Source organism: Myodes glareolus, chromosome 3 (assembly GCF_982192425.1).
Source record: "Myodes glareolus chromosome 3, mMyoGla1.1, whole genome shotgun sequence".
In the NCBI taxonomy this organism is placed as follows: Eukaryota; Metazoa; Chordata; class Mammalia; order Rodentia; family Cricetidae; genus Myodes; species Myodes glareolus.
The window spans coordinates 37,166,633-37,190,865 of NC_142028.1; the positions used below are offsets into that span (position 1 = coordinate 37,166,633).

General features: G+C 49.8%; 1 protein-coding gene across 8 annotated transcripts in view; it reads left to right on the forward strand.

Annotated features, from left to right (window-relative positions):
- Positions 1-1,830: 1,830 nt before the first annotated feature.
- Positions 1,831-24,233, forward strand: part of Atp2b2 (ATPase plasma membrane Ca2+ transporting 2) — a 314,666-nt gene continuing 292,263 nt past the window's right edge. For 5 of the 8 annotated variants that reach the window (XM_087904419.1, XM_087904420.1, XM_087904424.1 and 2 more), the window contains exon 1: positions 1,832-1,896. The gene's annotated coding sequence lies outside the window, so the exon portion shown is untranslated. Of the gene's footprint in view, positions 1,897-24,233 lie in introns of all 8 variants that reach the window. The other 3 variants (XM_087904426.1, XM_087904421.1, XM_087904423.1) reach the window with 2 other exon arrangements.

Consider the following 24,233-nt stretch of genomic DNA (forward strand, 5'->3'; position numbering starts at 1 on the left):
TATTGCTGTGAATACACACCATTACCAAAAGCAACTTGAGGAGGAAAGGATTATTAGGTTTAAATCTCCATATCATTCGTTGCTCATCATCGAAGGAAGTCAGGACAGGAACTCTAACAGAACTCTGGAGGTAAGAGCTGATGAAGAGGCCACAGAGGGGTGCTGCTTATTGGCTTACTCCCCATGGGTTGCTCAGCCTGTTTTCTTATAGAACCCAGGCATCAGCCCAGGGATGGCCCTACCCATATGAGCTGGGCCCTCCCACATCAATCACTAAGAAAATGCTCTACAAGCTTGTCTACACCCCAGTCTTATAAGAGGCATTTTCTCATTTGGGGATCCCTCCCCTCTGCTTCTCTAGCCTGTGTCAAGTAAACAGAAAACTATCCAGCACACAGGGGCACTTGGGACTTTGGAGCAGGACTAACATTATCAATGTCTGACTTCAACTAATAGCAGAAGTCAAAGTCGCTGTGGAACCCGCAAGAGCTAAGAGCAGATTCTGGGGCGGCTCCAGAGGAGTCTGCTGATGGGTGGGTGAGTGGGAACACCTGGGGATGCTCAGTAGGCCTGCAGCTGGCATGGGGGAGGCAGGGAGAGACAGGCATGGATGTGGCATTGGTGAAGGGATGTCCTCTGGGTGCCCAAGGATGGTGCAGAAGATACAGGTGTCACCTGCCAAGCCGAGCGTGGATCAGTGAGAACCCATTCCTGAGCCAAGCAGAGCCTGGGGACACCTCCGGTCACACTTAAGGGCTCTCCACCTGGTGGCTAGCTCCCAGTCCCTTCTCCCTCACCACCACCTCCAACCCCCACCCCTGCTAGCTGAAGCCCTGCAGGGAAGTAACCAGTTCTGCTCAGAGTTGCCAAACTCAGGCCTGGGAGATTTGGGTCCACAAATGGTGTCAGGGTCCAGAGTGTCTCCTGGAAATGGGTGTCCAGACATAAGAACTGCAGGGCCTCCTCACAGGGAACCTCCCTCACCCAGGGAAGCCAACCAGGGGGGAAAGGTCAGTTACCCTGGTGGGTTCATTGGGTGGGGGCCCATCTTCTCTTTGCCTGCCTCCTGTGAGAAGTGCATTTGGCTTTTTATAATGCCAATAAATAAATAAACAAGTGGGCATGATTAATTGATGGCGTGGCGCAGACCCAGGCGCTGGTAGTCAGAGGCCTGGCTTCTGCAGGAACCGAGCTTTCTGCGACTTGGGGCCTGAGCCAAGGAGGGGAAGCCTAACAGAAGAGGTTGTTTCCCCGGGTGCCTGGGGTTTTCAACTTGCTTTTCTGTCTGGGGCCCCTTGTCCTGGACTCCTCCGAGCCCTAAAGGGGATACAACAGAGGCTGAGGGCCAACCATTGTCCTTTCTAGGAGTGTCAGAGAGCCCAAGACTAAAATCCCCAAGGTTGACCCAGACAATCCCCCTCCAAAGCTAACCTCCCTGCAGACTCTCTCCACCCTGTCACCCACATCACCCACGGATTTCCTTGAGGGGGGCTCTCTGCCCCACGGGGAAAGAGGGGGAAAGGGAAGAGTTTAGGGGCTCTCTGTGGGGTGCCTGAGGAAGGGGCTGTGGGCAGCAGGCAGAGATGGAGCTGGTACCCTGGAAGGGAGAGAGTCTTCATGGCCCACCGGAGTGAGTGGCCCGATGAGCGAGGGGGGCGCTGTCCGAGTCGAGTTCGGGGGGGGGGGGGCAGAGGAGAGCGGGGGAGGAGGGAGCGGGAGGAGGGAGCGGCGGGCGGAGCGCAGTGCAGCGGCGGCGGCGGGAGCTCGGGCGGGCGCGGGGCGCAGAGGCAGCGGCGGCGGCGGGGACGCAGGGCCGGGCCGGGCCGGGCGCGCAGCAGGGGCGGCGGCAGCGGCAACGGCAGCGGCGGCGGCAGCGTCGCCCCAGAGCGGGCGCAGGTGAGGGTCGGCGATACCGGGCCAGGGCCTCTCTTCCCCGCTGCCCGCAAGGGTTCTGCCTCCTTTCCCGCGGCTTCTTCCGTGTCGCCCGGGAACCCCGTGGCCTTGGCTGCAGTCAGAGCTTGGCCGGGGGGGCTGGGGGGGGCGGGTGTTCGCGGTGTCAGCGGTGACCTTGAGCGGGCACCCGGCAGCGGGCGCAGCGCGGGGAGGGGGGCGCACAAACTTTCCAGAGCTGGGGGGGGTCCAGAACGCGGAGACCCCCATCAGCCCGCTTCCCAGATATTCCCCGACTCCTGCACCTGGTTTCCCCTCAGTATCGGGGCGGGGATGGGGGGGAGTGTGCTGTGCTCCCGCAGCCCGGTGTCCCTGTGCCGGGGATGCTTTCTGAGCTGTAGACAGGGACTAGGGCTGGGGGCTTCTCTCCCCAAAAGTGGCTTCCCAGTGTGCGGGAGGGCTCTCTGCTTTGAGCTCTGTGCATCTTGGGCCTCACCTTTTCTGGGCGTCCTCCATCTGCCCACAGCTCTTCCCCAAGCTTGCATGGGTCCCCCACCTGGTGACAGGAGAGCTCCAAAGCTCGGAAGCCCAAGCCATTCGTCATTAGAGCTGCAGTTTGGGTTTGGGTTTTTAGTCCCACCGCACAAGCTGTTTGTGAAAGTGGCCTTGCGCAGGTTTGCCTTGGGCCCTCACGATGGACCACTGTATTTCTGGACACCTGGGTTCACCCTGGGCCTGGTCACTCCAGATGAAAGGATATTTTGGCCATAGGGGGTGCCCTTGTTCTAGGAACAAGGCCTCCTGGGTCATTTTCCTTGGAAAAGGGACATGCGGCCCAGAGAGGGTGAGCCAGCCTCAAGGTCACACAGCCAGAAGATGGAGAACTAGGCTTTCTTTTCAGGATTTATTTGGTTCCGATGAAAGAAGGTGCTGGATCTGAAAGGCCCTGCTTCTTACTATCTTACTAGCCCCGGAACTCTGACAAATCTCTCTCTCTCTTTCTCTCTCTTTCTCTCTCTCTCTCTCTCTCTCTTTCCCTCTGTCAATTTTCTTATAATAGCTACCTCATTAGGGCTGTTTGACAGCTAACTGAGCCAATATTCCTCATTTTTGCCACAATGCTTAGTTCACGGTCTGTGACCAACCCACCCACCCTTGGTATGGCTCCATTCTGTGCTTCAACTGATAACAGATAAAGCTTTCAGCCTGGTTCCCTCCTTCCACTTCTGGCCTCTCGGTTGAGGTGGGCTCTCCCCCATGTCACTGTGGCCTGGTAGGGACAGTGCCTGCTGGACCTATGTCTCTGTATCGTCGTCAGTGAAAGTGAAAAGCCAGCATCCTCAGGAGCCACTGTACCCACTTAACAGTGCCGTGGTTTCCTGCAGCCTCCAAGGAGAAATCAATACTGAGTCCCAACTGGGACAGGCAGTTGGGTCCCCAGTAGTGAGCACAGGATCACCCCTGCATCTGTCCCACTCTTTTCTTACCTCCATCCCCAGTGGTACTGGCGGCAAGGACTGGGGGCTAGGAAATGGGGCTCACTCTCCCACTCAGGTAAACAACCTTGATTCCTGCCTAAGCCATAGTTGAAGTCACTCACAGCTCCAGCAAGGCAATCCCAGTCAGATGCCAATCACCTCCCAGACCTGGAGACACATTCATTCATTTGATTTTATTAACTACATGCTAAGCACTCCTTAGTGTACCAGGGGCACACTGGTAAATGAAATAGACCTGATCCCAGTCATCTCTGCTGGGTATAGCTTCTCATCCAAACTGATACACTGGAGAGTAAGCCATAATAGCCCCAGGGCCAGGCATCAACCAAGAAGACCCATCCACACTGGGATATGGGCTGTCCAGCCTGTGGTGTCTGCATGCCAGTGTCTAGAGAAAGAGCTGTTAATACCTTTTGCTGGGTTCTGTGCTAAAGACTTCGGGTCATCTTCTGATGTATCCCTCACAAAAGCCACAAGGTCAGTATTATCCTATATATGCAGCTAGTTAGGAATTGAATTGGGACCGTTTTACTCTGTAACTGCTCTGCTCCGCTACCCCCCAGAGATGAGGGGTACCAGAGCCTGGGGTGCTCACATCCCTCTCAAAGACACTATCAGTTGGCTGCCAGCCAATATCTGGCCCGGGGTTGCGGGAAGATGAGATGTGGTGTATTGCTTCTGCCTAGAGAAATCAGAGGCAACTCCCTGGAGGAGAGGGTCTTTGCCTGGGACCTTGATGGGTGATTTAAGAGGCTGGCAGACTATGGACGTTGGTGGGGAGCTGTGGAGGAGGCTTTTCAGACCCAGATTGCTAAGACAAAACTGTGGGGCATGCAGACTATTATTTGGGACATCAATCCCAAAGTAGGCCCAGGACAAGTCTCAGATCTGGAGCAGCAGAAGCTGTCGGAGGTTCAGTCTCAGCATGGTGTGCAATGGCTTGTGACACATGAATTTCAGAAGGACTTACAAAGGCCTGATAATGCTGTATTTGGGAAACAGAGAGACATGGGGGAGGAGAAGATGCCATACTGGGGGAACAGGGAGAGAAAATCAATTCAACAGGGTTCCCAACCAACAAGGCTTTTCTTTCACCAGATCCATACCGTGGCCTGCCTGCAAGGTCCCGCAGTAGTCAGTGGGTGATACAGAATCACTGCAGATGAAAAGGGCCTGTGTCAGTAGCAGTGCAGAGGCTTCCCCCAATCAGACTAACTGCCAAGAAGAGAAATACTAACCTAGCAGGGGCCCAGGGCTTTTAGCAATGTACTTCGCAAATAAGAAATCTGAGCACTATAAATTGTCTTGCCCATTTGTAAATCCCATACAAACCATTTTAACTCCCCTGCTTTGTGTTAACCTCAGTTGCCATATGACTCCAAGACTAATAAAATGCATTCAATATAACTTATTTCTTGAACTCTTTGGGAATTCTGGTTTGCCTCTGCCCCCCCCCACCTCCATCTAAGTGAATATGGCCATCAGGAAGCAAGCAGAGCATTGGGGTTCACTGGGGCCTTCGGAAAATCAGAATAAAAAGATATTGGAGACAGGAGAGCATTTGATATAAAGGAAGGTGGGGGCAGGTGTGTGCGTGCGTACGTGTGTATGCATGAGTGTGTGCGTGCGTGTGTGTGTGCGTGCGTGCGTGTGTGTGTGTGTGTGTGTGGTGCATGTGTGTGTGCATGCATGTGTGTGTGTATAGTGTTACCTGCTGAACCATCTCAGTCAGTCCTACAGAGGCCCACCGTTTGGTTTTGAATTGGATCCAAAAATTCCTGATCCTGGGCAGGAATTGGAGAGAAATGGGAGGTAGAAAAAGGGGGGAAAGACAGATAGGAGAAAGATTAAGTTTTTTTTTTTTTTTTTAGAAAAAAAGAGCTTAGCCCTCAGTTCTAACACTGCTTTAAAAACACCACATACACACAAATAAGATTTGAAAGTAAATGAAAGCCCTGCCAGGTGCCCACAGCTGTCTGAGACAGTTCCCGGTGTTCACCTGTTATACCCTCCCAATGACACTATGGACCAGGTGACACTGTCCCTGACAGAGCTCTCTCCAGATATGGTAATCCAACAGGTAAGCAGAAGGCTATTAGTAAAAGTAGAGTTTGTAGCTCGAGGTCCCGAGAGGTGGGAACCATGTGCCAGGTGGGACTCTCAGAAAAGAACCACTGGTCAGGACGTCAAACATGTCTGTGGGTAACAAGCCAGGGCTTTTCCGTGGCCTGCCTGAGAAGGCAGGGTGGGCTTAAGTGCCCAGTTAGGGCTATTTCAGTAGGCATAAGGGCTGTTCCTAAGTTCTCTGGCACCTGGCCCCAGGCTGACAAGGGCAAGGGAGTCCTGGGCCAGAGAATACAATTTCATGAAGGAAACGACTGAGCATTCAGGCTCTGAACTGGCTCATTCGCTGTCTCTGAGAATTGACCATCTTTGGCAGGGACTGTCTCTCCAGGCTCAACAGGCCTAAAGAGGTCAGAAGCATAAAATACAGAAATCAAAAACCAGCTATTAGAATCCATAAGGACAGATGTGGAAACTGAGATTCAGAATATTTGAGTAGCTGCCCAGATCCCTCCAAAGGGTGTGCTAGGTGGAAGCCTGGCTGGGCCCTCATAAATATCTTTCTTCCCCACTCGTACAACAGTTTGAGGAATGGCAGAAGACAGAAATAGAACCCCCATCCCACCCCCAACTACATGGTCTCCAGGTTAACATTTCTGGCTTCAGCCATCCCAGATGAGAAATATTCAGGGAAAAAAAGTTGCATCTGTGCCGAACTTGTACAGGCTTTTCTCCTTGTCATTATTCCCCAGACAAGACAGAGTGACAACTATTTACATATTATTTGCATACCAGGAGGTATTACAGGTGGAGCCATCTGAAAAGAACAGGAGGAGTGGGGAGGGGTGGCGGGGTCTGTGTAAATACTACACGGTGTTACATGAGGGCCTAGGGCATCTACAGATCTCTGCATGGTAAACTGTCCTGGATACCAAGGAACAAGGGTGCAAGTTTTCTTCCTGATGGCACAGAGTAGGGCTAGGACAGGCAGAGGGGAGTCTGGGGTGAGCTTTCTGAGACAGACTCCTTCCCTCCTGAGACTAGGGAGGACACCAGCCCCTTTCTCAAGGACCAATTAGGGAAGATTCTGCCTTCCATAGGGCAGGCCTAGGAAAGCATCAGTAAAGATCAGAGGGACCTGCTGTGGAGTTACTTTACACAAAAGGGTCCCTTGTGATGTGACTCCTTCGTTAACTCAAACACAGTATTGTGCTAGGTCAGGCATCTTGACAAGTTTAAGACTGAGGTGCCTGTATCTTTCCTCGGAGTCTCAGAGAGCTCTTTAATCAAGCAACAGGAAGCAGAAGAAAGGCATGGTAGTGGGGAGACACTAAGAAAGAAGCATCCCTCCTTGCCCCAACCCAGGAGCTGTAACTACTGTAGCCTATCATCTAGGTAGGGCTCGGGAGACTGGCCCCCTTCCTTATCCAGAAATCAAAAGTGGAACTGAAGGCAGCTGGAGAGGCAGCTCAGTGGGTAAAATGTTTGTATACGAGTCCAAGGGCCTGAGCTCAGATCCCAGAGCCACGTTAAAGTCAGCACCAATGGTGCACATCTGTAACTTCAGTGCTGGAAAGCAGAGACAGGTAGATTCCCCCAGCTCACTGAAAGCCAGTCTAGTCGAGATAGTGCGCTCAGGTTCAGTGAAGAGACCCTGTCTCAAGCCCTAATGTCCTAATGTGCACAGCAATAGAAGAAACTTCCATATGTACACACACACACACAGAGAGAGAGAGAGAGAGAGAGAGAGAGAGAGAGAGAGAGACAGAGAGAGACAGAGACAGAGAGACAGAGACAGAGAGAGAGAGAGACACAGAGAGAGAGAGAGAGAGAGAGAGAGAGAGAGAGAGAAATAAATAGCACTTAACACAAGACCATCTCTTATAGCAGGCTCAGATTGCTAAAATGATGGTGGAGGTGGTTGGACACGGCCAAGGCAGAACAGGTCAGGTTAGCATCCCCGCACTGAGAGAAGCGGACACGCAGGCATGTGTGTTTCTATGTCTTTATGTCGCTCTGCTGAGAAGTGAGTCAGATCAGTGAGCAGATGCACAGAAGGTGTCCATGGGTAGTTCGTCCACATGCAAAGCCACAATAGATGTTGCTCCCCTGTGATTTTGTATCTCCATAGACAGTGTGCCCTGCTCTCTCTTGAGTTCATCTGGATAATCTTATAGGCATCTCAGTGTGCACTTCCTCACCCCAGCCTTGTGTTTTCCCTCCAGATGTTTGGCTCCTCGTTGCCTCACTGTTTCCGAGTTTACCAAACTAGAGAGTTCTGTGCAGAGGCTGGCAGGGGCATGGGGGTTGGGGATCTGGGCTGGAAAGAGTACAGTAAACCCCAAATCTTGTCTCACGTGACTAGGGAACCATGCCCAAAGAAGGTGGATCCTGGCTGTGATTCTGTATGTATTTTTTCCTCTTTTCAAAATAAAAGTAGTTCTGTCTCCCCCTGGATATAGAGATGTTATGTAAGGATTATGTAAAATTCAAATGGTATCAAAAAGTATAAAGAAGAAAGTAAGACTCAGATGAAATGTCGTGAAACAAAGCTCGCTCCTGTTAACATTCTGTCAAATGTCCTTCCAGAAGGTTCTCCATGACTGATAAGTCTGTAGAGGAATGTTGTATTTCTGGAGCCTTTCTCTCTCCCAGTCATAGAGCTTGGACGACTTGCATATCAATAGATACATCTCTACCTCATCTTTTACGAGTGACTCAGCCACATTGTTTGCTCTCCTCTCACTATCACAAGCAGCACTGCGATGGGAATCTCTGGGACCCCTGAGCACAGGTCCAGGCATCCTAAGGGCACATTCACAGAAGCGAGGCCAGCAAATCTTTCAGACATATTTGGGGCAAAAGAACAGAAGAAAGCCATGAGATGACGGGATAGAGAAAACATCTCTGACATAGGGGCCATTTGTGAAGGTCTGTTGGAAGGAGGATGGAGGGAGGCCACGGCTGGGTATAGACAGTGGAGCATGGGAAGAGCCAAGACCTGGGCTTAGAGTTCCACTGTTGTTTCGGGTGAGACATCCTGCGGGCAAAGGTGGGTGTGATGACCGTCTCACTCTCCGGGCACCCAGCAGTCACACAAACTGTCTTACATGTGGCCTCCTTTGAACCTTTATACCACTCTATCAAGAAAGCTCACTCCGTCCCTGCTCTACAGAGAAGTCCCCGAGAGAAAGGACAGAAGGCATCTCCTTGTCTTGTCAAGTTCCCCCACACCATCAAGCTAACTCATTCTTGTGTCTCATTGTCAGACAATGGGTCACATGGCTACGCCTAAACCAGTCACCACCAAGAAAATGGATCAGCAAAGTCTAAATAGACCAGGTCCCATGTCTGAGTCAGTGACCACAGGACCATACTCCGAGCAGTTAGGGAGCATGCTGAGGGGGCAGTGCCCAGAAACTATCTGCTGTGCACCCAAGTGCACAGAAGTGGAATGGGGAGAGGGATTCTTGTGATCTTCAGAGACTAGCACAAGGCCAGGGCAATGAGTAAACTGTGGTTGGTAATTGGTTAGCGATTTGGTTAGCTATTGGTTGATTAACTGGTTAAAATGTATCAGTAGCTATTTTTATTCCTTCTAACTCTGATATTCGGGAGTCTCTAGACACCAGACTCACTGATGCTATGCCAACCAGCGAGGGTAGTTCAGAGCTTGCAGAGACTATGGACACAGTGTTGACTACAGAGATGTCGCAATACAAGAGTGTCTGAAGGGTGTGGCACTGGAATTACTCTAAAGCAGACAGGGCCTCCTGGGAAGTGGCCATATCCATAGGTGCCAGAGACATTGGAGGTGACCCCCAGGTACAGGAGCAGAGATGTGTGGTAATGAGAGGCTGTGAGGGTGGCAGAGTCAGAAGTGAGCTCTCCTCTCTTGAGGGCTGGCCGTGTCCAGGGCACCATCACAGTCCCCTAGCCCTTCAGCTTTCCACCCTCAGGTTGTAGATAGAGAAGCTGATGCTCAGAGAACGAGGTGACTTGCCCATCATCATCAGAGAGCGAGGTGACTTGCCCATCATCAAGAGCAGGAAGAGGCGAGTCCTAGTTTAGAATATGTCTCTGTTCTAGAGAGTCGTGGGAAGTGATGAGCATGGTGGGCCCACTCAAGGCCAGTGGGTGGTGGACTGGGGCAAAGGGGAGCCTGGAAACTGTCAGGAGGGCCTAGAAAATGTCTGATTTGGTGAAAAGCCTGATGGGAGAGGCGCCTACAGCAGGATCCAAGGTAGGCGTACGGAGCCGTGGTCATTAGAACTGAACCTCACTTTAAATCCTTGCTGTGCCAACCAGCTGTGTGACTCCGAACTGGATACATCTCTTCTCTGCTCCCAGTTTCATCGTCTGTAGGGAGGATTATGCTTAAACAGGTGCTCAGGGTCCAGCACATTCTGCAGATTTAGGAAACAGAATAGTTGTTATCATCACCCAAGAGTGCCATTTTTTAATCAGGTAATGGAACTCCTGTGCCACTGTCCTGGCCTCCCTTTCATCCTTGGTTATCACCACCTTCACCACTTTGGTTCTCTTCGTTCCAGGTTGACCTTCTAATCTCTACCTATGACAGGAGAGTTGGTCTGAAGGTTTGCTGGCAGTAGCATCTGCTCTGGAGTCCACGTTGTATCGGCTAGGAAGGCTATCATGACTGTGGGGCTCAGAATGGAATGTGTACCTGGGACACATTTGAAGGAACTATATGTAAGGGCAGGCGTGAGGGTAAACAGAAGAGCAACCAAAGGACAGAGAAAACTGAGCCCTGGCTAGGACCGGACAGTGATGATCAGGGCCAGGAAAGCCAGGAGGGTCCAGAGGTGATCAACAGTGACCAAAGGAGCTAGCAAGACTTGAGAGCAGCAGTACTTGCTGAGAGAGAGAGAGAGAGAGAGAGAGAGAGAGAGAGAGAGAGAGAGAGAATGTATATATGTATATATACATACATATACATATACACACACATATATACACACACACACACACAAAATACATACCATGGCCCCTCATAGATGTTTGGTGCCAGGGTGAGTAGGACTTTGAAGACCATGTTCAAAGCTTGAAAGTGAATTTCCCCCAAGTTTTTCAGGAATGGAGGAGACTGTGCCGGAGCACATGCCTGTGAAATCCCCTTGTGTTCTATTTCTGGGGCCAAGGTTTTATAACCAGAGTCAGAAATCGCATGGAAGTGTGTGGGCGGCTGACCCTGGACAGCTTCCACAGTAGAGAGGAGGGGAGGGTATTTTTATCTGCAAACACGGAGCCATGGAGGATGAGGCCAGGAGGAGGCTGATTCCCGCCCTGAGTGTCTCACCCACAGCCGCGTTAAGATGCAAACTGTCTTTGACAGAAGTTAAGGGAGCTCCTTGCTCAGAGTGGGTAGCAAGATCAGGAGTGGAACCAGGGAACGTGTCTTCTAGTCGAGCATGCTGGAAAACTTGATATGCAGATGGGTCCTGAGAGCCTCCTGGCTCTGCAAGATAGCCCAGCCATTAACGTGCGTCAGAGCAGCTTGTGTGTGTGTCCATTATTACCTGTGACTTTGTAGTCTACAGGTCAGCACACCACCAAAGGCCTTCCGGTCTTGGATGGCTCTCTCACTGTGGTTTGTCTGTTTGTCTGGTCTGCCAAGGCCGTGAAGATGATTCTGCAGAGCCTGGTGATTTCCAGCATGGTGGAGTGTGCTGGCTCCAGGCCAGACTATGGTGACCTTAGCTGAGGCTGCTTGTCTCTTCTCTGTGCAGTGTCTCATCCCTCAAGAACTAGCCTGAGTTCATTTGCATAGTGCAGCAGAGTTAGAGTCCCAGGCTCAGAATTAGCATCACATCAAGCCTTAGTATGTCATCAGTAAGCCACACCATCTGAACATTCAAGGAACACTGGACAGGGTGTGAATACTGAAGGGCATGGAGGCCTTCAGTCCTACAACTATCGACATTGTCTCTGACCTCAGGGGATGCTGGTATGGAAGCCACCCCCGTAAACTCTTGGTTGTGCCCACAGGTCTCTGACCATGCAGAGTTCTTCAGAAGAATCTAAGGGGAAGACAGTTTTCTTCATTGGACTGGCAGGTGTTTGGGGTTTTGTTTTTGGTGTGCATGTATGTGTGTGTGTGTGTGTGTGTGTGTGTGTGTGTGTGTGAGAGAGAGAGAGAGAGAGAGAGAGAGAGAGAGAGAGAGAGAGAGAGAGAGAAAAGGAGACAGAGAAAGAGAACTGGGCCCTGACTGCGGAGGAGTCTCCACACTAAGGATCATTATTCAGGGACAAATAGGTAGTATCTATTTGGATTAACCCCAAATGTGAATTAAACGACAGTGGCATACCCATCTAATAGAATACTAGCCAGTAATGAAAAGAATAGACTATTGATATGCACTTCAACCTAGGTGAATCTCAAAGAGTAAAAACACCCCAAACTGTTTCCTAGTGCTAGATTCATTTTTGTTAGTGCTAACCAGATGGCATGAGAATAGATTTGGTGATTGCAAAGGCTGGGGACTGAGGACTGGGGAGAGGGGCATTTGACTCTAAGGACTGGCAGAAGGGAATCTCATGAGGATAGTGTGGTACCTTGATGCTGGTTCTGCAGAGGTGACAGGAGAACACTGCTCTGAGCTACACAGACATGTGCTTGACAGACACAGGGAGCAGGGACCTGGGCAATAGTGACATCACCTTGTGGCCATGCCAGTTTGGGGTTTTGATGTTATCCATGGTCGTCTCTGTTCATTTCCTTGGAGCCCCGATAGATACATAATTATTGCCAAATAAAAAGTGTAAAATAAACACACATGTGCTGTGGCCTGGCAGATGCACTGGGTAGTGCCTGTGGCAGAGAACTGGGAATCTCATGCAGGTGGCCTTTGGGCAGCACTGAGAACAACCCTGAGAACAACCTGAACGCACTTACTCACCTACTGAGCACTTAGTGAGTACCTACTGTGTGCTAGTTGCTGTGCTAGACTCTGGAAGTGTAGCCATGGGCAGCACATAGCACAATCTTGGCCTTGTAGAGCTTGCATCCTAATGACTGCCACACAAGAAGCTGGCTCTACCCTATATCCCCCAGAGAAATTCCACAGGGCAGGAAAAGATAGGGACCAGTCTGTGCCTCACCATTAATAGGGTTTCACCTGAAGATTGCATTCCCATGGGGAAAGGACAAGAAGACAAACCTGGCCTCCAGTACATGATTTGCTTAAAAATGAACAAAAGGTCAGGGTGAACTAAATGAAGGGCTAAGCTTTGGCATGTACCTGGCCAGACATTCAGTTGGTTTCCTTCACTAGAACAGAAGTCCCTCAGGGTGAGGAGCTCTGCCCATTCTGTCTCTGTGGTACCCTCACACTGGAGCAAGCCAGGCACATGGGAGGTGGTCAGATACCTGCTGGAGGCGGGTGCACCAACCCAGTTTACAGCTTGGCATGTGGTCCTTCACAGGGTCGTCATGGTTTGCTACTGTAAAGGGCTGTGAAATGTGGCGTGGATGCTCATGTCCTTGAGGACACCAGATACTGTGTCTGTCAACTTTGTCACCAGGAGTGTATTTCCCATCCCAGATCTGAAAGCTTTGTGCTTGGGGCTGGAGAGGTGGCTCAGCATTGAGTGCTTACTAAGCTAGTAAAGCCAATTGGAGTTCAGTCCCATGCCCAGCACCTCCTGCAAGGCTGCAGCCACACACTGATAGATGGATGGAAGCCTGAGTCTGTTTGGGATCACACGGTCACAAGAAAGGACCAGTTAGAGGTAGTAAATCCCCAGGTGCCCAAGGAAGCCTTTGGAAGCTGGTAGGTGACTTCACTTCCCTCAGTCTCTGCTGGGCCTGTTCTTCCCCCACTACATGCCTTGTCCTCAGGAGAGGGTGGCTTCTGCCACTTTCTTCAGTGTCTAAGGTGCACACAATCATCACAGACAAAGACAGATCCTCAGAACAACTGCAGAGTTAACATGAACAAAAGTGGTTTTGGTTTGATTTGGTTTGGTTTTTTATGATACTGTTGCCTTCCCAGTCCTGAGAACGCTCAGGCAGCACTTGGCATTTGAGCTAGGAGGAGCAAGTGTGACCATCGCTATTAAACCACCATGAGTTTACTTTCTTTTGTGGCAGGGAGTGATAACAAAGCTTAACCAGGATGTTAAGGATTCTCCCAGCTTAGTGATTCTCCTTTGAAAAATCCACACCTGTGCTCTCCCCTCTTCCTTCTATTATGTTTGGGGGTAGGGAAAGCCAAAAAAAAAGAAGAAGAAGATCTTAGACTTGATAATGATATCTTTTAATTATTTTATACTCATTTATTTAATCATTTTGTGTTTGGTACACATGTGGAGGTCAGAGGATAACTTGTGGGAGTCAGTTCTCTGCCCACCATATGGGTTCCAGGAAGAAACTCAGGTCCACAGGTCTTTACCCACTGAGCATCATTGCTGGCCATTTTCTGATAAACCCTGGGGCCAGAGAGATGCCACGGCAGATTGTAAACTGTTCTTACAGAGTACCTGGATTCAATTCCCAGCACCCACATGGGGGTTTATAACCATCAGTCACTCCATATCCAAAGGATTCACTGCCCTCTTCTGCTGTCTGTCTACACTAATCATGCATGTCGTGCACAGACATACATGCAGGCAAAACACCTATGTGTGTAAAAAATAAATGAACTTTTAAAAAAGTTCAACATAGCTTATTCACTCACTCATTAATTACTTTGTGCATCCGTTCAGTAATCATACCTGCGACTGATCCTGAGCACTTGATTCTCATGAGCCTGCAGGTAGGGAAGAACAGTTTTCCCACTGTGGCCTGAGAGGGCGGGGCAGGAACCTGTGTCCCAGGACTCACACAAGCCATCCAAGACAATGATGCTGGAAGATGTTCTGGGGTTTGTAAAGAGAATTATTGCAGACCTGGTGACACCCCCCCACCCAGGGAGAGCATGGCCAGTCACTGCGATCATGACCTTGACATGCCCCATCATCTGTTTCTCATTGGGTCCTTATGTACATTTTTTTTAAGCCTGCTACAGAAAGAAAGACTGCAGGGCCAGATGATTTCTCTGCAGCGGGCGCTCTCCAGTGCCTGTAGAGCAGAAATTAATGAATGATACTCGGGAAAGAGGCAGGGAATAAGACAGCAGCCATGCTAACACTGCCAAGGCATCCCCCAACACTGGCACCCGCAAGTCCGCTCTGCCCGCCCTGTGAGTGGAAAGCAGAGTCTTGTTGGCTCGGGTTCTGTTTGCTTGCCAACTCAAGGCTCAGTGTCTTATAAAAATATACCTATTTTGAATTAATAAAAAAATAGAGATCATTATCCCCCCAACTTTCAAAATAGGATCCATCCAAGTTTTACGCCCAGAGCCAGCTAGTGGCACATAGTAAGGTTGTATACACTGAGTTCAAATCTTGGTCTATGTACCAGCTAAGTATTAATTTGGTCTCTGCTCTTCAGCTTTCTCAGCTGTAAAACAGGGATTAGATGGTAGCAGTTTTAGGTTAAGCAGTGGTCTGTATAGAAAATTCCCTACTCTTTTAGTTGATGGCAAGCTCCTTATTGATGGAGCAAGTCAACATACACACATGCACACAAGCATGCACACACATACACATGTATGCACACATGCAACACTCTGAAAGACTCTCTTATTTTGGAGCAGAGTGTCCAGGCACGGAGGTTCATGGGTGAGCTGCTGTATGAGCTGGGGGATGCTCCCTACCCTGGCTCTCTGGCTTGAGGTGCAAAAGGTTGGAATCACCATCCTCTGACTCAGTGTCCAGGTCTGGAACAGAGTAAAACAAGACATTCTCTGCTCATTGATTTCTCCTGGAAGCTCCCAACTAAAGGCACACAGTGACCTTAGAGACCTCTGCAGGCCCTTGATAGTGAGCCTGTGTGGTGTGAACTTGGCCTATGTTCAGTGCAGTGTATGTCTTGAGAGCAGCCATTTGTCTTCGTGGGCACCCTAAGTTTTGCTCCTCCTGGTGTGCTGCAGACACAGTGAAACTTGTGTTGGGACAAAAGTGTCTTTTGTGGGTTTCAGCACAGCAGGCTGGGGGAAGCCCTGGGGTGCTCCAGTGGAGCTGGTGGGCACTGAGGACCACTGCTGGGCCAGCTGCAGTGTCCAGGCCCTCTCATAGACACACAGACTTTCTGTTTTGCTTCCCTTCCCTAGCTACTGGACCACACAGTCTAGAAACCAGCAAGGGGAGGAGCCTAACATGGTATTCCTGGGGACCCACTACATGGGACTTATGGCCTGGAATCCTTCTTCTATGGCATGGCTCTCTGTGTGGTTATTATGACTGCCACTCTGTAAATAAGGGAGGTAGAATTTCCCCCACACCATATTGCAAATGAGATTCTTGGTGTTCCAGAGCACCGAATAACTTCCAGTAGCCACACGAGCAAATGGCTGGATCAGGGTTTCCCCAGTGCCTATGTTAACATTTGAGTTCTAAAAAGATGTGTTCTAGCTTGGTATGGCGGTGTACATCTGCAGAGGCAGAAGGACTGCTGCAGTCCCTTGGTCAGCCTGGACTACATACCTCAATCCTATCTCAAAGGGAAGGAGGAGAGGATGGAGAGGGGGAGAGAAGGAGAGGAAAGGAGTGAGGGAGGGAAGAAGGAGGGAGAGAAGGAGGGAGAGAGGGCAGGGCTTGGAGAGACGGCTCAGTGGATAAAGTGTTTGCTGCACTAATGTGAGGACTTGAGTTCACCTCCCCAGCACCCACTAAAAACCAACTGGGCATGGCAGTCACCTGTAACCCAGGGATATCAGTAGAAGCTGGGGATCTCTGAGGCAAACTGGCCAGCTAAAGTAGCTGAGTTGGCAAGTTCTGGGCTTATTGGGACATCCTGCCTCAGTGATAAGGTGAAGAACTGTGAAGGAAGACACCGAATGACAGCCTCGGGCTCCCATGTGGCAACTGATGGGTGGGTCTTCCTTCCTTCCTTCCTTCCTTCCTTCCTTTCTCCCTCCCTCCCTCTCTCCCTCCCTTCCTTCCTTCTTAATTTAGAAATTGTTGCATAGACTTTATTGGTTAAGCATCCCTAATCTAAAATCTCAAAATCCAAAATGCTCTGAAATCCAAACCTTTTGAACATCATGTTGGCACCTAAGAACATTTCAAAGTTTGGAGGCGAGTTTTTTGTTTTGTTTTGATTTTTATGTTTGGTTGGTTGGTTGGTTGGTTGGTTGGTTTTGTGTTTTGGTCTTTTGAATTACATAACCAGACAACGTGTCCTGCCCATAGGTGAGTTCTTTTCATCTAGGGGCCAAATTTCCTTCCTTCCTTGTCCCTCTGTTCAGGACTTGTTCATTCAGGCAGGCCCTGTATCCACCAAAGCCACTGTCTATCTCCAGGGACAGGTGGGCCCCAACTTCACGCCCTTTAATCATCAGAAAAGAGAGCACAGAGTCACTGCAGCTCTTCTGTGAGTGAGTATGGCAAAGACAAGCAGCTTCGGTTTGCTCTTCTGTTAAATGGTTAGTAGTTGCTTTTGCAGGACATGGGGGAGATAAGGAGGGTCATGCCTGTGTCTATTTTTTCTCCATCTGCTTCTCAGTCACTCTGGCCATTCCGTCAGGTGCACATGCTAAGGAAGCAGGTGCTGGGAGGATGCTGTGGGTTGAATGCTGTATTCTTGCTCTTAGAGACCTTCTTTAAGGGTCCAGTATGTCCATCTTAGATTATGAACAAAGTCATTAGGACCTGGGCCCCCTTGGTGCCTCTTTACAGTTGACAGGAGCATGGTATTCTTTTGATGTGCTTGTTGTGGTTGGGGCATGACTTCCCGTTCCCAGTCTTCAGGTCTGCTGTGCCATTTAGCTACAACATTTTCTGGAGGTGGGGGGGCAGTGTAGGGAATGGTTAGCAGTGCACTTTCCTTTCCATGTTGATCTCTGCAAGACCTTCTTGACTGGCTTTGCTTCATCTGGAATGTTCTTCCTCCTCTGGCTTTTCCCCTCATTGAATACCTGCTGTGGGTTCTGCCCACAAAGCCCATGGCTGAAAAAGTATGTGCAGAGGCAAGCAGGGTAGCAGACCACCATCCACAAAGCTCTCCATGTGCCAAAGCATAGCATCCTAGTGGTTGCTCAGCAACCAAGCCAGGCCAGTGAGGTGCTGGCCTGTGGCTGGGGAACTGGTCCAAGGCTAGAAGCAGACGAAGAGAAGATGTGATGCTGGGGACTGTTCTGTGAAGTTGAGATCAAGAGCCCCCTTCCTCCCCTGTCTTCGCCTTCCTGCTCCGACTGTATTGAAGCACCCTTCTATGATACTGAAGCCGGAAGCTCCTTTCCTCTTTAAAGGATTCCTACTTGACAGCATTACTTTGACTCACCCAATATTTTCTTCTGTTTGTTTCATTTTTATTTTACTGAGCCTGTACATCTCTAAGCGTTGGGGAAATAACGTTGCCGTATTTGGGGAGAATGGCTATTTTATTTGATTTGACCAATTGTTCCATGAAGTAAACATGATCATTCCCACTGCACAGCTGAGATCATTCAAGTGCTGAGATCATTGAAATCCTGCTCTCCAATACTCCACAGAGGCAAAGGTGGGTTGCAAACCTCTTTTCTAACTTAGGCCAAAGTCTTCATCGGCCTTCAGCCTCAGGCTGTTGATAGAGGTTCTGGGTAGACCGTACAAAATACACGGAGCCGTTTCCCGTCTGCCCAAGGGTTTGCTTCACAGGAAGACACAAGACCCTTTAGTTGCATTGAACAAAGTCTAACATGGGGCACGCTAGACCCTTGTGAGCTCCAACCTGCTCTCCCCAGACCCACAGCACCCTGCTGGTTCCCAGTGTGGTGACATGAAAGGCCACATCCACACGGATGCTTTTGGGCAGTGCTCCATCAGGTCTTCTCCGTGTGTCCATCCATCCAGGAGACTTTCTGGCCAGTCTGGTGTCAGCGAAAGTTAACAGTCCCGATAAGTTGCCAGTTGGGGGCTTTGTGAAGTGACTACTGGGATCAGGTGGCCAAAGGTGACTTGTGAAGGACAGGACATCCCTTGTGGAGGGTTGTTTGTGCTGACACCTCTAATTTGAGAGATGAGTTCTCTGTCCCTGGCACCTGGATCTTTTGGCACAAACCCACAGAGACAGGCCTATAACTAACACGGATGAAATTCTTTCTTTCACTTTTTTTTTTTAAAGATAATGTTCTGTGTATCTCAGGTTTCCTTTGGATTCCCTATGTGGCCAAGAAATGATCTCGAAATCATCTTGCCTCTACTTCCCAAGTGTTGGGGTTATATGTATGTGCCATTATGCCCAGTTTATGGGGTGCTGAAGAAATCAAACCCAGAGATTCATGCATGCTAAGCAAGCACTCCACCAAGATACCCCCCAGCTCCATTTGCCCTGCTGTTTGAATAGTGGGACTCAGAGGTGAAGGGTGATGGGGAAGATGTGCCCTTTGTGTTGTGTGCAGCTTGAGGGAAACTGCAGGCTCCTTGGGGACCAGGCCTCTCCCAGAAATGGCGGTATCTACCTGCCTGGGAGCTCTGTTCATGTGTGAGGGGCAAGTCCATGTCTACTGTCTTCATGCATCACACTCTGGGTATTTCGTGAACCCGCTAGGTCAGTATGGACTGGCCTCATTCACAATTTGAAAAAAACTGAGCCTAAAGACAGAAAGGTGATAAACTGAGGCAAAACCCCAATTCCCTTAGCCACAAAATGAAAGTGGCATTTAATACTTTCCTCTCAGGGGTCATGGTGAGAATTTAATGAATATATATGTATATGAATAAAATTACTTCATATAATATTAATTATTCAATGAACTATTTTAATTATGTAATGAATACATTAAATATATCAGTTAATATTTAATATATAATGTGATGAAAATGTAAGATTCATTACTATTTAATGTAATATTTATTTATATATATAAAATCAAAATAAGTACTTGGTTTGTGGGTAGCATTCACTAACTGCTGGCTACTGCCTGTGATTATTCCTAACGTCACCCAAGTGATAACTGGAGGCCCTTGTAAGACCCAGTGGGCCTTTATATTCCTCTTTTGTTACCAAATTCCTCCATCTGCTCTCAGCTTCCATGAAGAGTAGTTCACTTAACCTTCATAACAACACCTTGACAAAGGTGTTCTCCTTTTCTATGGGGGAAATCTGGGGTGCAGAAATATGAGGTGACCCTTCCAGCAGCAAGAGGAGGGACTTGCGCCTTTTCATCTCCAGATGAAAGGACCAGGGTCCTCTGGACCACTTCAGCTTTTCCGTATGCCTCTTTGGGCCATGATACATACGTGTCAGGCCCAGATTATCTTATGGCACTCTGCATTCAAAAGCCAGTGTTCCAGCTCCCTACCCTGTCTCTCTAACATCCCAAAATTCTCTGGCCTCAATACCCTTATTTGTAATTGTAAATTGGGTGTGTTAGTTGGTATGCCAAGGTAATTTCTTGCTTCTCTCTCTCTCTCTCTCTCTCTCTCTCTCTCTCTCTCTCTCTCACACACACACACACACACACACACACACACACAAATAAAAAGAAGCAAAAAAAACCTGATAGAATCAGTTCTCCTAGTTGGCTTCAGCTATCAACATATCTAGAGGTATTTGGGAGTCTCAGCTGGGGAATGGCCTCCATCAGACTGGCCTGTGGGCATGTCTGTGAGGCACTTTCTTGATTGCTAATTGATGCAGGAGGACCAAGCCCACTGTGGGCAATGCTCTCCCTAGGCAGGTGTGCCTGGATTGCACAAGAAAGGTAGATGAGGAAGCTGGGGGAAGCAAGCCAGTAATTAGCTTCCTCCACAGTTCCTACTTCTGTTCCTACTTGAGTTCCTGCCCTGACTTCCCTCAATGATGGGCTGTAACCTGTAAGCTGAAACAAACCCTTTTCAACCCATTTGGCCATGGTACTTATTACAGCCACATAGAACAAAAAGGGAAAACAATTCATTTTGGCTCCCGGTTTCGGAGTTGTCTGTCACAGAAGACTGGTTCCTCTGCTGTGGGTCTATAGCGAGTCTGCGTGTCATGGCAGAGGGAGGGTGTGAGGGATGAGGCTGCTCACCTCATGGCAGCCAGGAAGCAGAGGAACAAGCAGAGGACAAGACACCTTTTGGGAGGCTGTCCTCCACCAAGCCACTGTTCCAGTCAGGGCCTACCTCACCGAAGTTTCATTTTACCGACTCCATCAGTAGATGAGGGTAGGACCTCAGGAGACAGCCACTTCCCTAAGCCCCACCTGACAGCGTGGCGCTGGGGACCTAGCCTCAGCACATGAGGATTCCTGGAGTAGTCTTCACATCTAAACCAAGCCTTAACAGATGGTCTGTAGCAACCCTCGCCCCAGTATTTCAGAGCTAGAGTTGTTTTGCTGAAGTGGGCCCCACTTTTTGTATCCTTAGCTGCATTTATCAAGAGGGGTAGAAATACTGGCTGTCTCAGTTTACCTATCTGTGAAATAGGATTGTGGGGGATTCAGTGGATGCAGACTCACCTAGCACAGTGCCCTGAGCAGAGTGGCAAGGAACCACTCACTTTATGAGACCGAAATGGTGTCACCCCGTGGAGACACTTGTCCTAGATCCTCAAGGGGCTGCCAAGACACTGTCCCGCCTCTGTGGGCCTGTTGTCCCTCTGAGGAATCTCTACATATCTTCTCCTGTGGGCACAGGAGAAGCAGGACTCTGCCTTTGATCCAAGAGACCTTAGACATCCCAAAGCCCACTCCTCTCTGCCTCTGTTGGCGGCAACCTTGGCCCCAACTGTGGAACCAGAATGGAGGGGAGAAAGACAAGGGCCGTGTGGAGATGTGACAGTTGGCTAAAAGTCATCCTGCTCCAGGTGAGTTCCTGCGACTGAAGGCAGCTCCTCCAGGTGACACCGTAAAGGCAATTGGGTTTTAGAAATGAAGAGCTTCTACTTGATACTTAAAGAAGGGATCAAGGAGGGACTTGAAAATTCTGCTCATCAGAGGTCAGTCTTACAGCTTGTCACCTCAACCCCCACAGTGGTTCCACACACATGGGGTCATATGATACTGGGGGAGGAGTGTGTATGCATGTCCAAAGCTAGGCCATAGGATACCCTGGGAGCACCTTAGGACAAAATACCCCTGTGGGCAGAAGTGGTCCCAGTGCATTCTGGGAAGTGGAGAATGAACTGATGCACTGGCCCTGCAGGGCTGTGTGCATTCACCCCGCAACACACACACACACACACACACACACACACACACACACACGAGAGAGAGAGAGAGAGAGAGAGAGAGAGAGAGAGAGAGAGAGAGCATCCTTCCCCCAGGCTGCAAGCAGAGCTCTGAGTTCTGACTCCTCACAGTGAGGTAAAGCCACAGCCTGAGTCCCCACAGGTTGCCAGGAGCATTTACTTTCCAAGAGTCCTCTCTATAAAACCCACAGCTTCTCTCTGCTTGTTCAGTGCCGTCTTGAAGATAATCTGTTTTGTTCCAGGCCTCTTCACGACCCATCTGCTCCCTGGGAGCTTACTTGTTGCGTTGACTCTGGAGAATGCTTTCCTTCCAGTCAGATCCCTGCTTCTGCTAGAAAACAAACCTGACCTTCTCCAAACATCCTGACAGGGAGGCCTTAACGTGTCCTCTGGGCTAGTGGGTCCCATAGAGCTCAAGGGAGAGGCCTGGCTGTAGACTCTGTCACCTGCCCTGCCATAGGGTGGTTCTGCAGCGAAGGTCAGCTCCTGATGAATTCCCTGGCAAGCGTGAACGGTCTCAAGGTTCCAGTGGCAGGGATGGTACAATGAAGAGGCTTCATCCACAGCAATGGGAGTGTGAAGTGGCCACTTGTTCACGTACTGTTGACTAGAAGGCAGAGAGTGCCGAGCAGAACCACCGGAGAGTAGAACCCTCAGAGGCTGCCACCTCCTTAGCACTCCACAAAGTCACAGCACACACTGGAGCCCTTGGGTGCTAGTCCAAGTGGAAACCCTAAACCTGGTTCTCACTAACTGCCTTTCATCATGAGTGCACACAGCCAAGGCCCAAAAGTTGGCTCGATCGTATTCTGCTCCCAACATTCCCTTCAAACGAGTTCCTGAAAGCTGGGCCCTCCCTGTTTAGAAAAGGTCTTCAGAACCCGGGTCTGTCTCCTTGCCCCCAAGACTCCACCAAATGATAGTCCTGCCTGATGCCCTCGATGAGGCAGTAGCAACCAGGGCCATACCCACACGGGGGTTGAATGGGTCAGTTCCCCAGATGCTGGTGAGTCCTTTAAGGGTCATATTTAATGGAGTACTTCCTGTCCCTGGGACTGGTCACAGACAAAGGAGCTTAAGCAAACGTGTGTGTTGGCTCACACTAAGTAAAGCCTTGTGTGGCAGCATCAGCCTGTTCTCCCATGTTGGCTTTGTCCTCAGACATCCCTTCCTCTTGCCTCTTACAGCGGGCTCAGCTCAGGCAAAGGTAGGTCAGTCTTCTCCCCCCCTTGTCTGTGAAGTTTGAGGAGGGACTGGGGTTGGTCCAGATGAGTCCACATGCTCTCCTCTTACACCAGTCTCTGAGGAAAGAGGGGTGGACTTTCATGGCTTCCCAGGTGGGCATCACTTCCCATCTCCAGGCCTAAAAACAGGGAGGTGTGATTGACAGCTTTCCCTAAATGCTGAGATAGGAGCTGCTGGTTATCTCCAATCATGGTGAATACTGTCAGAGCGGATGAGGCTTCAAGGAAGAGCAGGAATCTGCAGGACAGTTTAGTAACTGAAGATTGCGATTCAGTAGGGCTGGAGAGACAACTCACTGGTTAAAGCACGTGGTTCTCTGGCCAAGGACCTACCTGGGTTCAGTCCCCAGTGACTATGTTAGACAGCTCACAATCGTCTTTAACTTCAGATCCAGGAGAGCTGATGCCCTCTTCTGGCCTCTTCAGGTACCTGCACATATATGAGCACAGACACACATACATACAGACCCCCCCCCCATACACACACACACACATTTAAAATTTTTTTAAGGATTATAATTCAAACAATGAAGTTTGGAGTAAAATGAGATAGATAAAACACAGAGACATATTTTCTCAAATCCTTTGCCACTGACTGCCAATGGTCTTGGCAGCTGTATTTTCAGAGGCACAGCCAGGGAGTGGGTAGCACAGTGGGAAGTGAGGGACTTGATGGACAGCTACCCATTGTAGATGGGAGAGTGTCATACATGTGCCAGCCCTCTGTACAGCTTCTGCGATGATGGGCACAGTGTGTGCAGTCCCTAACAAAAGCTCCATAGGCCACATTGTGCCCTTACTGTGGACTGTGCCCAGTCCCTTCTCGGACCTTCACATTTTTTCCACCCAAGAGGTACTAGTTAGTATTAGTTCCGCTTTGCAAATGGAAAAGTTGATTTAAAGACTAAAGGACAGAGCTGGGGGTGGAGCCTGGGGTCTGTAGGACCGGGGGCTACGCTTGTGTCCCCGGGCTGGGTGAGGGTAAAGAGCACAGGAGGAGATGGGAGGAAGTGGATGAGTGGGGTATGGCGGAAAAGCCTCCTTCCAAGCAGTGATGACTAAGGAAGACCCTGCTGGCTCTGCGTGACCCATGTCCTATGTCTACGACGGGGGACAGGCAGATGGGACAGTCTGAACAGTATGGTACCATACCTTTTCTGGAAGCTCCCGTGAGAGGCAGAGAGCTTCGAGGCTAGCCCAAACCCGCCATGAGGTGCAGGTCAATGCGTTTCAGAGCTGATGGTAGAGCAGATGGAAGGTTGACTCTGAGAAGCAGATGGAAACTGTGCCCTTGAGATTCTGCCCCTCAGCCTGTGA